Source organism: Schistocerca piceifrons, chromosome X (assembly GCF_021461385.2).
Source record: "Schistocerca piceifrons isolate TAMUIC-IGC-003096 chromosome X, iqSchPice1.1, whole genome shotgun sequence".
NCBI lineage: Eukaryota > Metazoa > Arthropoda > Insecta > Orthoptera > Acrididae > Schistocerca > Schistocerca piceifrons.
Window position 1 is genome coordinate 911,198,572 of NC_060149.1, and position 15,501 is coordinate 911,214,072.

General features: G+C 41.0%; 1 protein-coding gene across 4 annotated transcripts in view; it reads left to right on the plus strand.

Moving 5' to 3' along the window:
- The first annotated feature begins 3,531 nt into the window (after window positions 1-3,531).
- LOC124721874 (sarcolemmal membrane-associated protein-like) overlaps window positions 3,532-15,501 on the plus strand; it is a 351,987-nt gene continuing 340,017 nt past the window's right edge. For 3 of the 4 annotated variants that reach the window (XR_007006401.1, XM_047247014.1, XM_047247016.1), the window contains exon 1: window positions 3,532-3,610. The gene's annotated coding sequence lies outside the window, so the exon portion shown is untranslated. Of the gene's footprint in view, window positions 3,611-7,034; window positions 7,110-15,501 lie in introns of all 4 variants that reach the window. The other variant, XM_047247015.1, reaches the window with a different exon arrangement.

Below are 15,501 nucleotides of genomic sequence, written 5' to 3' on the forward strand. Positions count from 1 at the left end.
ACTATAAAACAGCATTCACTGGACTAACATTCTGGAGGATGACAGTTCAAACCCGTGTCCTGGCAGAGTTAGGTTTTCCATGACTTCCTTAAATCATTCCAGGAAAATGTCAGGATGGTTTCTCTGAAAATGCACAGCTGATTTCCTTCCCGATCCTTGACACACTTGGAGCCTGTGTTCAGTCTTTAATGACCTTGATGTCAATGGGACATTAAACCCAATCTTCCTTCCTTCCTTTTTAATACAGAATTAATTAGCATAGTACAAATTTTAAAACAAAGTCATTAAAAGTGTTGTCACACTGAATCTTGTATACTACTGTACCCTGATGGAGTAATAACCAATACACTAGGCGAGTATGACCCCAGTTGTTTTTTGCGTCCTAAAACAAAACAAAACAAACCAATATATAAATTGCCTTAGAGATTAAAAATGAGTTAAGCTTTGCCTCAGAGTAACAAATGAATTTCATGTCTGAACAAGATCAAAAAAGAACTAAACATAAGTTGTCAGTCAACAGCTTCTATGGAATTAATGAATATATGATTTGTCACCACTAAATTAAATCCAGTCTATGAACATTCTGACTTTCATAAATTTTAATGTGTACATATTGAAAGTCAAAATATTTGTATGCTTGTATGTTTTGAGAATTTCACTCTTGTTGCCATAATTAATGATATATTACTATATTTGTCATTTCTCTGTGCTCAACATCCCATCACTGTTGATGCATTTTTGGCATGCTGAATCATTACAGACCTGAAGAATGAAGCAAGTGCTAAATATTTTCACTGCCCTTAGCAACAGAAGAGCATATCTCAAGTGATGCCTGGTATGATCATGTCAGTGATAGTGCTCTATGATCAGAAACAGTGGCATATAATCACATTCAGAAAAACAGTGGCATTTAATCACATTCAGAATGTTCTGTTTCACATGTCTGAGACCTGTAAATACTATACTCTTAGTATACATACTGTACATACATATTGCATACATACTGTAAGTATGTAGTTGAATGTGTATGTGATGGTGTGTTAATTTCATACTGGGTTTGTCCAGTATTATTGGCAGATAAATGTATATTACATGTTCTGTATCTGTTCTCAAAATTACATCTGTAAATATTGCTGATTGCTGAGTCTAAATGCACGTAGTTTAGTAAAACAAATCAAAATAAATTTTGTTTCATACCTAGATCTCTTAACAAATATTCAGACTTTGGAATTTTTTATTTTATTAGTACTTCATATTCTGCCATATCTGTTTAATGTCGAGCATATTGATTAAATGTAAATTTTGTATGTTTTTAAAATTATCTTGAGAAGTATTGTGTATGTATCTTTGTGACATGGATGCTAAATAAATACAAATACAAGTATTTTCCAGTTATTTTCCATGTACAGGGGATAGAAAATAAATGAGGTCACACTGAAAACCACAACACATTACCACGTGTAATACAGTGTAGGAGAACCATTAGCATTCAAAACAGCTTCCCGTCACCTCTGAATGGATGAATACAGCTACGGTCGCAGGTTTGAATCCTGCCTCGGGCATGGATGTGTGTGATGTCCTTAGGTTAGTTAGGTTTAAGTAGTTCTAAGTTCTAGGGGACTGATGACCTCAGATGTTAAGTCCCATAGTGCTCAGAGCCATTTGAACCATTTTTTGATAAATACAGGTCCTTTATGATTTTCAAGTGAATCTTATACTATTCTTCCTGCAAAATAGTGGCAAGTTCAGATAATGATGATGGAGGTAGATAGCAATCACACAACCTTCTTTCCTTAGCAGACCATAACGACTCAATAATATTGAGATCTGGTGATCTTGTGGTGGCCAGGAGAGATGCAGTAATTCATCCTCATGCTCAAAAAACCAGTTCTGTATTATGCAAGCTGTGTGAAGAGCTTTCTTGCATCACAGCCTCACCATTGGGGAACAAACACTATACCTTGGGATGGATGTGATCAGTCTGAAGTGCCACATTATCCTTTGTAGTAATGGGACCTTGCAGAGAAATCATGGGGCCCATGGAATACCACAATATGGCTGTCCAAATCATCACTAAACCCCCTTTATGTTTCAGTCTTCAGATGTAAAATCAGCACAAGTTTTAAATACATGAAACAGTGATACGAATGTGCGGTGTCTGTTCTTTTGGACGTGCCCAGAAGAACATTCATATAACTGAGTCATGATAATCACTGTGTCTGGGTGGCACAGTGGTTAATGCAACTGCCTAGTGTAAGCAGGAGATCCCAGGTTCGAATTCAGCACACGTTTTCACTCGTTGTCACTGATTCTGCATAAAGTCCTGATGCAGGAGACATTAATAGTTTCTTCTCTTTCCTTTCGTCTCTCCCCCCTCCACCTTCAATATACCTAACGTTGTGAAACAAGACTGATCCAACCAACAGAGGTTCTTCCATTGCTCCAAGTTGTATGGTTTCTGCACCATACCCTCCTTTACAGTCATTTGGGTCAATAATGAGTAGTTTTGAAAATTCAGATAGCCTAGAAATTTCCTGATTCTGTAGTGTCGTTTTGGTGCTGACAGGATTCGCGAGTGAGACATTTAGTGTTCCAGTGACTTTTGCAGTTGTTGTCCTCTTATTTTTCATGACAGTCATCATCAATGACTATCTGCCACAATGACTCACCACACACCTTCGTCCGTATTGTGACTTAGGGCTGATATTTCTCGCACTTTCCTTGTATGTGGTAAAAGTATTCAGTACGGTGTCTCTTGAAATACCAAATACTTTGGCTAGCTTGGTTGCAGAAGCATCCACCATAACAATACCATTAATTCTGCCCATGTTCGAAACCACTTCGCTCCAACATTACGCACTAAGAACGAAAAAAAAAACACTCTTCTGGCTACGACTGACACTCGCAACATATTGAGGCCATTTCACAGGTGCCGCATGTGGTCTGATTCAACAGCACAACCTGCAGGCTTGGCTGGCATCTGCATTTCTATTCAAGAACGGAATTTTCACGGTGTTACCATATCTTTGTCGAACCCCTGTGTATGATGATTATAATCACAGTATGAAAACGTCACCTTTACTACATACGGCCTAAGGGAAGAAACCGTGTGTTTATAGACATATATATTCTTTAAAGATTTTTTTTATACTCAAGCTCATCTTCAGGATGACAGTCTTACTTTTCGAAACTGGTCAATACAAATCAGTTCTGAACACGATCCTGGCTATAGAAAATTCTTTAAAGTGCGTTCTGATCACTCCTTCTCATTTCTTATCACGAGAAACTTCAATGGTACGTATTCTTTTCGCATTTTCATTGTCCAAGGGCGTTTCCCTCGCACATGGATTTTAACTGACTGTAATATTTCGCGATATGCGACGTTGCTTATTGCTAGGTAGAGGAATATTTCCGTGAAAAATGTGTACAAAATATTTCTCAACATCCAACAGTTTTCATTAAATGTCTTTGGCGCTAGTCGCAGTAGCAATAGCTATCAACAACATCGATATTCAAAGAATGTGAATTTAACACACCAAGATGGCTGTACGACGAAAACAGTTTTGAGTCCCTATCGAATTGGAACAAATTCTGTGGATGTTTTTGCACTGTGAGTACAAATAAGTTCACTGCTGCAATTAGAAATATCAGTCATGCGGCGAATCTTTTGTTGCACGTCTATTGTATTTCGTACGAATTCCTACGTTGTTAATGAAAACAGATGCGCTTTCCCTGACCAGATCTAAGTATGGAATCTGGGTGAAACTATAGTTTCCAGAGCAAATTAACCGATCATAGGGTTTGATATGCAGTAAGCATACACACAGGCATCAGAGAGACGTCGCTTGTTTATTTGCATTAGTTGTCATGCTGTATTTCGGTGCAGCTGTTGTGTGATTTGTTTATCATTCATGTTGGACGGGACACAGCCCTGATTGCTCACTTTATAATCGAATATGTGTCGCATATCGGTATAATGAACGTACTGTGCTGTTACAATACGACACAATTGGTAGAAATTACGTAGGTCTGATGTTCTTCTCTATTTGGTCATGCTTGTAGGATGTGTGTAGCTGTCAACAGCAAAGGCCTAGGTGTTTTACAAAAACCACTGCTTGTGAATGTTCGTGAAGTGGTCTGTTTCAAGTGTTACGCGATTATTTGTGCGTTGTACAACATTAGTTCTTGCTAATAGTGACTTGAGCCTCCAGTGATTAATATCCATACTAACAAAATTTGCTGTCACAGTTGGTGGGATGTTGTTGCAACAGGCGCCATATTTTTGTCAAAAGGTATGTTTGGATTTCAATGTATCCTTCAGTATGTAATGTGGCATATTTGTCTCAACGATTGCTTTTTGATTATACGAAAATTAAAACGTATGAAAACATTTCAGCTACTGGACACTCTGAAAACATTCAGAAACATTCAGTTATTATAAAAGTATGAATTAATCTCTCACACACACACACACACACACACACACACACACACACACACACACACACACACACACACACAGAGACAGAGAGAGAGAGGGGGTTTAGTATGGATCAGAGTCAGACAACAAATCCAGCTGTTGCTGTGGGTGTCATTCGATAAGACAGTTCACAGGGTAGAGAAAAGCGGTGGCTTATCACTTCCTGTGGAACCTGTCTGTTAAACCTAACATCAGGTTGGTGATAACTTTGCTGCTTTTATTTGTTATGGAATTTGGAAATCTGTTAACATAGTATATATCTACATAACCTTCCGGAAAACATTATACATATTTGATGTGCTATAAAGACAAAAATTGGAACAACCAGTCATCATGTTGGGTGATGTAAAACCTCTAAATGTTTTTATTGCTACACACAATAATATTTAGCTGCATATTTTGTAATGAAGTTTTCATCTTCAAATGCACATGTGACTTAACCTGTATTTGTCTGAAGCAGTTGTATGTTGTTGTTGTTGTTATCTGGAGGTTTTTCTGCACTCCCCTCTAATGGAGGGCATGAGTTTAAGACATATGCTCTGCACCTTCTAATGCACCATTGTTTCTATGTAGCTCCGTTGATAGCTGGCAGTAATGCTGATGGAATTTATCTAGAAACTTCGTGAACCTATGGAAATATTAGCAGCTCAGGTTTTTAATGGTGATGTTTGTTACAGATTTTCAACTAGATGTTTGAAAAAGTGCCTGTCTTGCACAGGGGTGTGTGGGCAATATATTTCAATACTCTCTTAAATGTCTCTTGTTTTTCATCAATAGGACACTGGAGCATTAGTGCTGTTTTTGTTATAGCCTACCCTTAGCCATTCTTGCCTATTGAAATTTCCAGGTGAAAACCAAAAACATTTCTGTGGTAAATGTTCTTGTGAAGCAGAGATGGCATGACAACAGTGGCAGTTAAATGAAGTTTCAGATGTACAAATATCAGCTTACAATTGTAAATTCAACTTTATTTTTCGTGTGTTGTAACATCTGAACAAAAAATGTGCACAATATATATAAAATCTTCCAAATGATAGATTTCTTACTTTTAATGATGATGAAAGTAGCTATGAGAATAAAAAAAAAATCTTGCTGAGTAATTACAATTCAGTGTTGGGCAGAGTGGTGGCAGGGGGGGGGGGGGGGGATGGTGAGAGTAGTTTTTGTGTGTGATAAATACCATCAAGTGAACTTACATCTTTCTGTTGTTAGTGGGGTCGTCACAGGTAGTATTTTGCTATATCAAGAATCTTTGTTTCAGAATGACAGTCCTTTCTCTCAAAAATGTGGAAGTATTGTTAGTGTTATAGGTGCATTTACTAAGCCAAGATAATAAAACATTAGTCTTGTGCTGTCTTGAAAGAAAGATATGTTGAAGAAAATGATTAGTTTGATGGTTGCACAACAAAAGTAAAAACATAGTTTTTATTGCAACAAAAAAAAAATAGAGTTAATTGTGCTATGCTCATAGTGATTCACATTTTATTTTGGTCACTTGAGCTGCCCATATGAACTGTTAAGTTGGGATAACGTTAACAGCATTTCTTGTCTTCCACTATGTGAAAGAAAAGCAAAATGTACTCTTCTCTGCTGACTGAATAATAATTTTAAAGTTCACAATATCTAATGTGATTAATCGGTGAAAGTTTACAAAATAAGGATGTAACAATGGCCTGTGCTGAAGTAATGAGTGTAAATGTTAGGCATTACATGCCCATTTTTCGTGAGTTTATGAGAATAATATTGTTTGTGATGCACTAAATTTTTATGTCACTAATTATGGGCTGTTTTAAAAGTAGCCGAATTTTTTTAATGAAAAGTTATCGAATGCATCTCGCTTTATGGAAAAGCCTCTTACATTGTGCTTACTTTTTCTGTTTGTTGTTTGAATGTAGTTTTAGTATTGTTATTTAATTTTCAGAGTTTATCTATAAAGTTATTCCATTTGTAGTTGAAGAGAAACTGCGATGTCATCAATTAAATGTTATTCATTGACAAATACTTCATTTTTTTGTAGTTAGGTATGTGTAAGACTTCCTCTTGGAAATAATAACTATCCTTTTGTTTTTGGAGAGGGTCTGCCTTCAACAAAACATAATTTTTCTTTTTATTTCCGAGACATGTTTCACCGAAGTTTAGCATCATCGGTGGCTTTTTTATTATCTTTCTTTAAAACAGGAAAAATGGTTGTTACTACTTGAACACACACAAATTTGTGTTTTTAAGACAGTATTCACGTATTTGAAAAACAGAGTTTTGTATATATACCTCATCATCACATGATAAGGATTTCCTGGATTTTTATTTTATATGATGCAGTTGTTTTGTTTCACAGTGTGTCATCTGCAGCCATGTGGAACTTAATGTAGAAAAGGTATTTACTTCAAAATTTTACGATTGAGCATATTACGGCTATGCCTGCGAGCTGCATCAAACCAGTCTCGGGACTGAGGACCACAACAACAACAACATGTGGAATTGTGTGTGTGTGTGTGTGTGTGTGTGTGTGCACAACATGTTTAACTGTTCTACATTAAGTTCTATGTGGTTGCAGGTGATATCCTGTGAAATGAAATGGCTGCATTAAATAACATAAAAATCCAGGAAATCTACACCATGTGGTAACAAGGTATACATACTAAACTTTATCTTGTTTTCAAATATGTAAACACTGTCTAAAAATACTCAAATTTCTATGTGTACAACTAGTAAAAGGGTCAATCCATATGAAGTGGTCCAGTGATGGTTGCTTGACCATTTTTTAAGTATTTTAATTTTGTTCTATGTGATTGCCCCATATTTGAGAAGTTTAAAACAGTTTTTTAAATCATTTATCTTGCACAGTTACTGGATAGCGGCTATTTTTATTTGTAGACAAGCAACAATTTTTCAGTCTGGAGACATAAGCGAAAATTTGAAAATCTCTGCACTGGGTTGAGTTACAACATTGCGATTCACATGATTGTTTTTAGAAAAATGTCCTCTACAATATTGTCTATTACACAAAATACCCTAGGGGACTGCTGACCATAGATGTTAAGTCCCATAGTGCTCAGAGCCACAAAATACCCTAAATTCAAAAATAACCAGTCAAAAAGACCTCGCATGTTTGGTATCCAAATTTTCAAAAAAAAAAAAACCACTTTTTAGGCTCAGAAATAACAAACAAGGAGTGTGATTTATGAGACACTATTTTTTTCCTATAGTTAGATATCATACACTGCTAGCCTCATATGGAGCAAGAGCACTTACAAATGTTTCCTCAATTTTTTATGAATTTTTGAAATTTGAAAATTTTCATTTTTTGTAAAGTTTGGGGTTAGTTATCTCAGGTGGGACTTATATAAAAATATGATTTTTGCACAGTTTGTACACCTATATGGTAGCAACGCACTGTAAAAATTTCAATATTGAGATCTCACTGTGAACAGAGATTTGAATTTTTGAAAATGAGAAAATAATTCACGTTACTCTACAACTGATCGTATGGCTGTTGCCTATTTAAATGGTTTATTGTTTCATTGTAATAAAATTTAATTGTGACATAATTTAGTGAATACTATCACCGAACATTCATTTAGTTTATTTATTTTTAATAATTCAATATTAAACAATAGGAGCTTTTGCTTTTGTTCTATGGTAAAAAAATGCCTATTTACGTTTATTGTCAATAAAGAAGTACATTATTGTTAGGTGTGGCATTGTAGAAGTACATTACTGCTAGGTGTGGCATTGGTGTAGTCAGTCTGTTCTGAAACCTCTGTTCGAATGGACGTACATACTTCATCGAGAGTGTAGAATGTGTTATGTGCTTTGTTCTGTCTGTAATTTCTAATTAATTTTGAGAGATTAACTGGAATGCAATAACATGGATGAACAGTGCTGTGCTGGACAGATGGCAAGTGAGGTGTGTCACAAAACAGTTTGTGGTTCAGTTTCAAAAAACTTGAAAAATGTCAATGACTCTGATGAAGTTACACAAACTTTGTTTAAATTTCAAGTAAGTTCTTCTTTAACATCAGTGTGTGAGTATCATGAGAAGAAACATATTCTACAGTACAACCACATTTTTGGAAGGAAGTGCTGTGATCCACTTAAAGTTCATAAAAAGCCTATTACTAAAGGTTTGAGGGAAACAAAACTGGAACATTTGTCCTTGTTATGTGAGAGTTAAATAGCTTCCCAAGTGAAACGTAATGTGACTCCTGGAAATCCCCCGTGCCCAAATTGTTACTCAAAAATATTTGTTGTGAAACCACAACCAGAATCATGTAACCTTGTTAATGACACTTATATTCCTAATGAGGAAGCTGTTAGCATATTGGATTTTGCTTGTTCTACGTTAGATGTATCTCGTGCTTCAAAAATAATAAATTTAAGTAGCAGAAAAAGAAAAGCGGCTACTGAAAATAAAGTACAACAAATTTCAGACAAAATTAGAAAAGACTTGGAATCATGCTTTAATAATACAGATACCAACATCATTCCTAAAGAAGAAGAAAACCTACCACCAGCATCATCTGACACTGAATGTTTGAGCTCAATAGAGAAATTAAAAATTAAATGTTCAGTGACATCTAAAGAGAAAAAGTTAAAATTTTAAGTTTGCTCCCTAAAAAAATTGTTCATGAATTCAACGTTTCTCATTGTTTGGCTAAACGAACCCAGAAATCAGTGAAAGAGCAAAGCATTGCGTTCTTCAAAATTTGGCATGCTGTTTTTGTTCCTTTTGCAGCAGTGTTCTGAGTTGTTTTGTGTACCATGGAGGATTAATACCATGTCTTTTTAATTTCTTTGGTGTACTTCTCTCAATTGCCATCAGTACTATTTCTTTGAATCCAAACCACATGTGGTCTACCGTTACTTAATCAGAGTGGAAGAAGTGGAGACTTTCTCTTGGGGAGGCATCAAGTGAATTTTTAACTTCTTTTTTAAATAAATGTGTTTTGCGTTTATTTTTGGTATGTTTGGATGTTAACGGTATTCAGTCTTGCTACAACCACCATGTCGTCTCTAATCCCTGAATTCATCATTATTTTCTTAACCATTTAAATTTCAAGTGGGCTCCTGAACTAATTGCTGAAAATAATTTCCTGAGAAAGAATTCAGTACAACTTCGGATGATTTTTTGCCTGCCACTGACTTTAAACATATATTTTTGCCACCATATCAAGGGTAGATTGAAGTTGCCACCAATTATAACTTTGAGTGGGGTACCGATTTGAAATGAGACTTGAGTTTTCTTGGAACTGTTTAACAACTTTACCATCTGAGTCTGGTGGTGGTGGGGGGGGGGGGGGGGGTCAGTAAAAGGAACAAACTATTAAAATATTCCAGTTTTCAAGTATAACCTATACCGTTATTTACTCACAGGAACTATCTACATCAATTTCACTACAAGATAAACTATTTCTAGCTGCAACAAACTCTCCACCACCAACTATATATAATCTATCCATTCTGAACACTGTTAGGTCATTTGCAAAAATTTCAGTTATTTAAGCTTCAGTGCTTTCTGTTAGCACTTGGAGCTGGTTGTTTCCCAACACAGCTACAACAGTTTACAGTTAAAATACCAATTGTTGCTAGTTCTACCTTCATGTGTTTGCCCTGCTCCCTCTCAGACTGAAGTTCTTTCTGTAGTTTCCTGAGACCCTCTAACCTCAAAAAACGCCCATTCCTCCCTGACAGCTCCCACTGCTTGTATAGTTGCCTTGTGTGTAGTGGACCCCCTGGCATATTAAGCAGAACCCAGAAACCCATTACCCTATGATGTAAGTATCTACTTCTATACTTCTCTAGCCACCTTCCGGTGCATAGTGGATGGTGCTTTGTGTACCAGTGTCACTGATTATATTTTGGTCTCTTCTAAAGATATTTGTAGGAGGAAGCAATATATTGTTTGAAACTTCTAGGAATGTCCACTCTCAGAACTTTAATAGTAGACCAAACAGTGTTGCAGAATGTCCCTCTTGCAGCATCTGTCACTGGAGTTGGTTGATTGCCTCTGTGATGCTTTTGTGCTTCCTAAGTGTACCTGTAACAAAACACACTGCTCTCTGGATCTTCTCTATTTTGTCTATCAGTCCTGTCTGCCATTGATCCCAACTGATGAGGAATATTAAAGTATTGTTCAAACAAGCATTTTGTAAGCTATCTCCTTTGTGCATGGACTAAACTTCATGGGGATTCTTCTACTGAATCTCTCTTCCATCTACATTACCCGCAATTCATTTTACGGGGTCATCCCACTTCAAACCTCTCCATACTTGTGCTTCTGCATACAGGGTGGTTATAATTAAACTTTCGCTACTTGAGCCAGTGAGTACAGGAAACTATTTACTGTATGGTACCAAAATTTTTAGGGATGATGTGCAGACTGTGCACTGCAGGATTTGTGTTATTGTGTAGTATTTATGTTGTGACTTACCATTAAATCCTGGTACTGGTACAGCAATGTAGGCTTGAAACATGAGCATCAATGTGCATTACAGTTACAAGCAATCAACATGGATCTGACCAAGGCAAGCAGGGATACTCATAAAGCTGTTTTATCAAAACGACAGCAATAGTGCTGCTGCTATTCGCAAGTTTAGATACATTAATGGAATATGACAGGTTCTCTTTCTGCACAGGTATTGAAAACCATGATTTGGAATTTCAGACTAATTGATCATTGGAGAATTGTTCGTGGGAGGTGCAGACGGTCAGTTGTGCAACAAATTGTTGAAGTTACTGTTGCCATGGCCGAGAACACGGGATGCAATGTGCAGTCTTCAAGCATCGCACAAACTGTGTCGTGACAGCTGAACATTTCGTGGTCTACCATTATTTCGGGCAGTAGTAGAGCAAACCCTAATATGGTTCCAGGCTGTTACGGATGCAGATGGTCATCACGTTGATAAATGTTTTTAACTTAGTACATGAATATGGTACACAATTAACAGATGTTACCCTCTCATGTGGAAACTAAAATGTGTTTCTTTCAAGAGTTTATTCATTATTTCTCTTCCGCGTGTTCTTAAAAGTATTTCCACAAAGTTTCATTGTCGTCGATCACTCATTTGTCATGGGGCCCTCTCGAGTACTGAAAGTTTAACACTAACCACCCTATATTTTATGAACGTAAGAGTTTCCATTGATTGTTGTGCTACTATGTAATAATACAGTAAAAGGTCCATCTATCTGTGTGTTTGCAATGTTTCATTTCTTTATGTTGATGGTAAGTTGCCACTCCCTGTCCTGAACATTGATCCCCTACGGGTCTTCCTGCATTTCGCTACAGTTTTCTAGCATTGCAATAGTATCATCCGTGGAAAGCCTCATGGATTTTTTATGTTGTCTACTAGTTTATTTATTAATGTTGTGAAAAGTAATGGACCTACCGTATAACTCACCTGGGGCATGCCTGAAGTTACATCTGAAGACTTCACTCCATAATAACATTGTGTTTTCTGAATGCCGCAACTGGGAATGGGCACTTATTGTAAACTTCATTTCAGGCACATTGCAGCATTCACTTGAATGACCTATGTAGTTTGCCAAAAGCACTGCAGGCTATTTTTACTATTCTGTTTATGTATTTATTTATTTTTGCTGTTCACGTAGTCATTGTTTTCAGCTGCTCAGACTCTGAAACCCCCCTGCGGGTCCGGGGATTAGAATAGGCCCACGGTATTCCTGCCTGTCGTACGAGGCGACTAAAAGGAGTTTCAACCGTTTCGGCCTTCCATTTGATGGTCCCCCTTGGGGTTTGACCTCCATTTTTCAAAATTCTACAGAAGTACGAGCCTTTTGGGGAAGGACACCTTACATGGTGTACCACAGGTCCTAAGTGCACTAAGACCTTGGCACTCAGCATTGCACTGGCGTTGTGACCATACCCACTATTCCTCAAATTGGGCCTCAACGCGTGATGGGTTGTCCAAGTTACGCCCATCGTGCATCTCCATCTGCACCAGCGATCATGATGGACTTTCCATGGCACCAGAAATCCAGCACGGTAGCCAGCCCGTTGTGGTGGGGTCGTCATGTACCCTCTAGGTTGTAGCCCCCTGACAACACAGGGATCGTACTGCCGATACCTGAGCTGCACCCTCCCCACGTCGGCCAAGGAGTAGATGCCCGTCTCCTTGGGGCATCAGGACTCCCGGCAATGGTCATCCTGCCAGGTGGCCCTTGCTGCGGCTGGGTGGCGCCCGTGGGGAGAGCCCCTGGTCGGAGTGGGTGGTATCGGGGCAGACGTTTCGCAGATGAAACGTCAACATGTATCAGGTCGCTCTGCGGCAGAGTCTTTCAAAAGAAAAGGTACCGTTTCTAGTTCTGGTTCTCCTGCCCTTTCCCCCTTGGCCACTCCATGGGAGGAGGGACAGGCCTGCCGGCTTGGGGCGAAGTACTTCCCCCGCTATTTGGTCTGTTCTCGAACCGATGGGGGGACGTTCGCCACCTCCAAGCCCATGTTCTTTGTTCAGCACATTGAGGACGTTTTCGGGGAAATCGAGGCTCTTAGCAAGATGCGTTCAGGGTCCGTTCTTCTCAAGACCACCTCCGCCACACAGTCGGCGGCGCTCCAGGCGTGCGACCGCCTAGGGGACATCCCGGTATCCATTGTCCCACATCTGGCACTAAATAGGACGCAGGGGGTTATTTTTCATCGTGACCTCCTGCTACAATCTGATGAGGAGCTCAGGGCCAACCTGGAGCGCCGAGGCGTGCATTTCGTCCGCCAAGTCCAGCGCGGCCCCAGAGACCGTCGCATCGACACCGGGGCCTTTATCCTCGCCTTCGAGGGGGACGTTCTCCCGGAGAAGGTAAAGGTGATGTGCTACCGGTGTGACGTGCGCCCTTACGTCCCGCCTCCTATGCGCTGTTTTAGGTGTTTGCGCTTTGGGCACATGTCATCACGGTGTGAGGCTGAGCCCCTTTGTGGCGATTGTGGACGTCCTCTTCGTGAGGAACATACATGCACCCCACCACCTTGGTGCGTTAATTGTCCTGGCGTCCACTCACCTAGATCCTCAGACTGCCCCGCATATCAGAAGGAGAAGAAGATACAAGAAATCAAAACTTTGGATCGGCTCTCTTATTCTGAGGCCCGGAAGAAGTACGACCGCCTCCATCCCGTGTCATTGACCACTTCGTTCGCCTCAGTTGTGTCCACTCCTTCTGCGGTATCCTCACCCCTATCCTGTCCCCCCTCCGCCTCCTCCGCCCATCAGGGGGCTCTGCCTCCGCCTCCCAAATCCCTCCCTTCCAAATCATCCTCCCCCGTGGCCCCCACCCCCTCTGCCCCAGGGGCCACCCTTCCTCCTCCACCTCCTCCTCCCCCCACGCCACCTGAGAAGCGATCCTCTTCTCAGGCGTCCATCGGGGCAACGTTCCGGACCCCAGCTTCCGAGGTCCGGCGTTCCAAAACGGACCCCGCGCGTGAGGACCTTCTTTGGGTCCAGCCCACCATCCCTGTGCCTCCTCGGCCTTCCAAGAAGGCCTCCAAGAAGAAGTCTCTATCCCCCTCTCCACCCCGGCGCGTTTCGTCTGACGCTCCATCCGTGAGTCGCTGCTCCCGGCCGTCCTCAGTTTCGCCGGGACGCTCTGCTGCCAGGCGCTCTGCCGGCCTTTCGTCGGCAAATGATGCGGCCCCTCCTACACAACCAGGGCCAGCGGCCGCGGCTGGCGACGAATCGATGGAACCGGATCCGCCTCCCGTCAGTTGTAGCGTTGTTCCCTCGCAACCTGGCCCTCTGCGGCCGTTGAGGTGACCAGCTCTTCCCCCGTCTCGTTCCCCCAACCTTTTGACTAGCGATGGCGTTGTTTCATTGGAACATACGAGGTATTCGATCTAATCAGGAGGAATTACAACTGCTCCTCCGCCTGCACTGTCCGCTCGTCCTTGGTCTCCAGGAAACAAAGTTGCGCCCTACTGACCGTATTGCCTTTACTCGCTATACCTCGGAGCGGTATGACCTCACCCCTGTGGATGGTATCCCAGCTCGTGGTGGGGTCATGTTGCTCGTTCGGGACGATGTTTATTACCATCCCATCGACCACCCCACTCCAAGCAATAGCTGTCCACATTACTCTTTCTGCTTTTACTTTTTCAGTTTGTACCATCTACACTCCACCGTCATCTGCTGTTAGTCGGGCTGACATGATGCGCCTGATCGTTCAGCTTCCCCCGCCGTTCTTATTGTTTGGCAACTTCAATGCCCATCATCCCCTTTGGGGCTCTCCTGCATCCTGTCCAAGAGGCTCACTCTTGGCGGATGTCTTCAACCACCTCAATCTTGTCTGCCTCAATACCGGCGCCCCGACTTTCCTCTCGGACTCTACTCATACCTACTCCCACTTGCATCTCTCGGTCTGTTCTACCACTCTTGCCCGTCGGTTCGAGTGGTATGTCCTTTCTGACACCTATTCGAGCGACCACTTCCCCTGTGTCGTTCATCTCCTGCACCACACCCCATCCCCACGTCCTTCGAGCTGGAACATACTGAAAGCTGACTGGGGACTTTACTCCTCCCTGGCGACCTTTCCGGACCACGATTTTCCCAGTTGTGACAGTCAGGTCGAATACCTCACGGCTGTTATCATCAATGCTGCCGAACGTTCCATTCCTCGTACTACTTCTTCTTCACGTCGCGTTTCCGTCCCCTGGTATAACAAGGCTTGTAGGGACGCTATCCGTGCTCGACGACGTGCTTTACGCACCTTTCGCCGCCATCCTACGTTGGCGAATTCTATTGAATACAAACGACTCCGAGCGCAAAGCCGTAGAGTCATCAAAGACAGCAAAAAAGCTTGCTGGGCCTCTTTCACCAGCTCCTTTAACAGTTTTACTCCCTCTTCCGTCGTTTGGGGTAGCCTGCGCCGGCTGTCGGGCATTAAGGCCCACTCCTCAGTACCTGGCCTGACTTCAGGTAATGAGGTCCTTGTTGATCCTGTGGCTGTCTCCAACGCCTTTGGCCGCTTTTTCGCGGAGGTTTCAAGCTCCGCCCATTACCGTCCTGCCTTCCTTCCCAGGA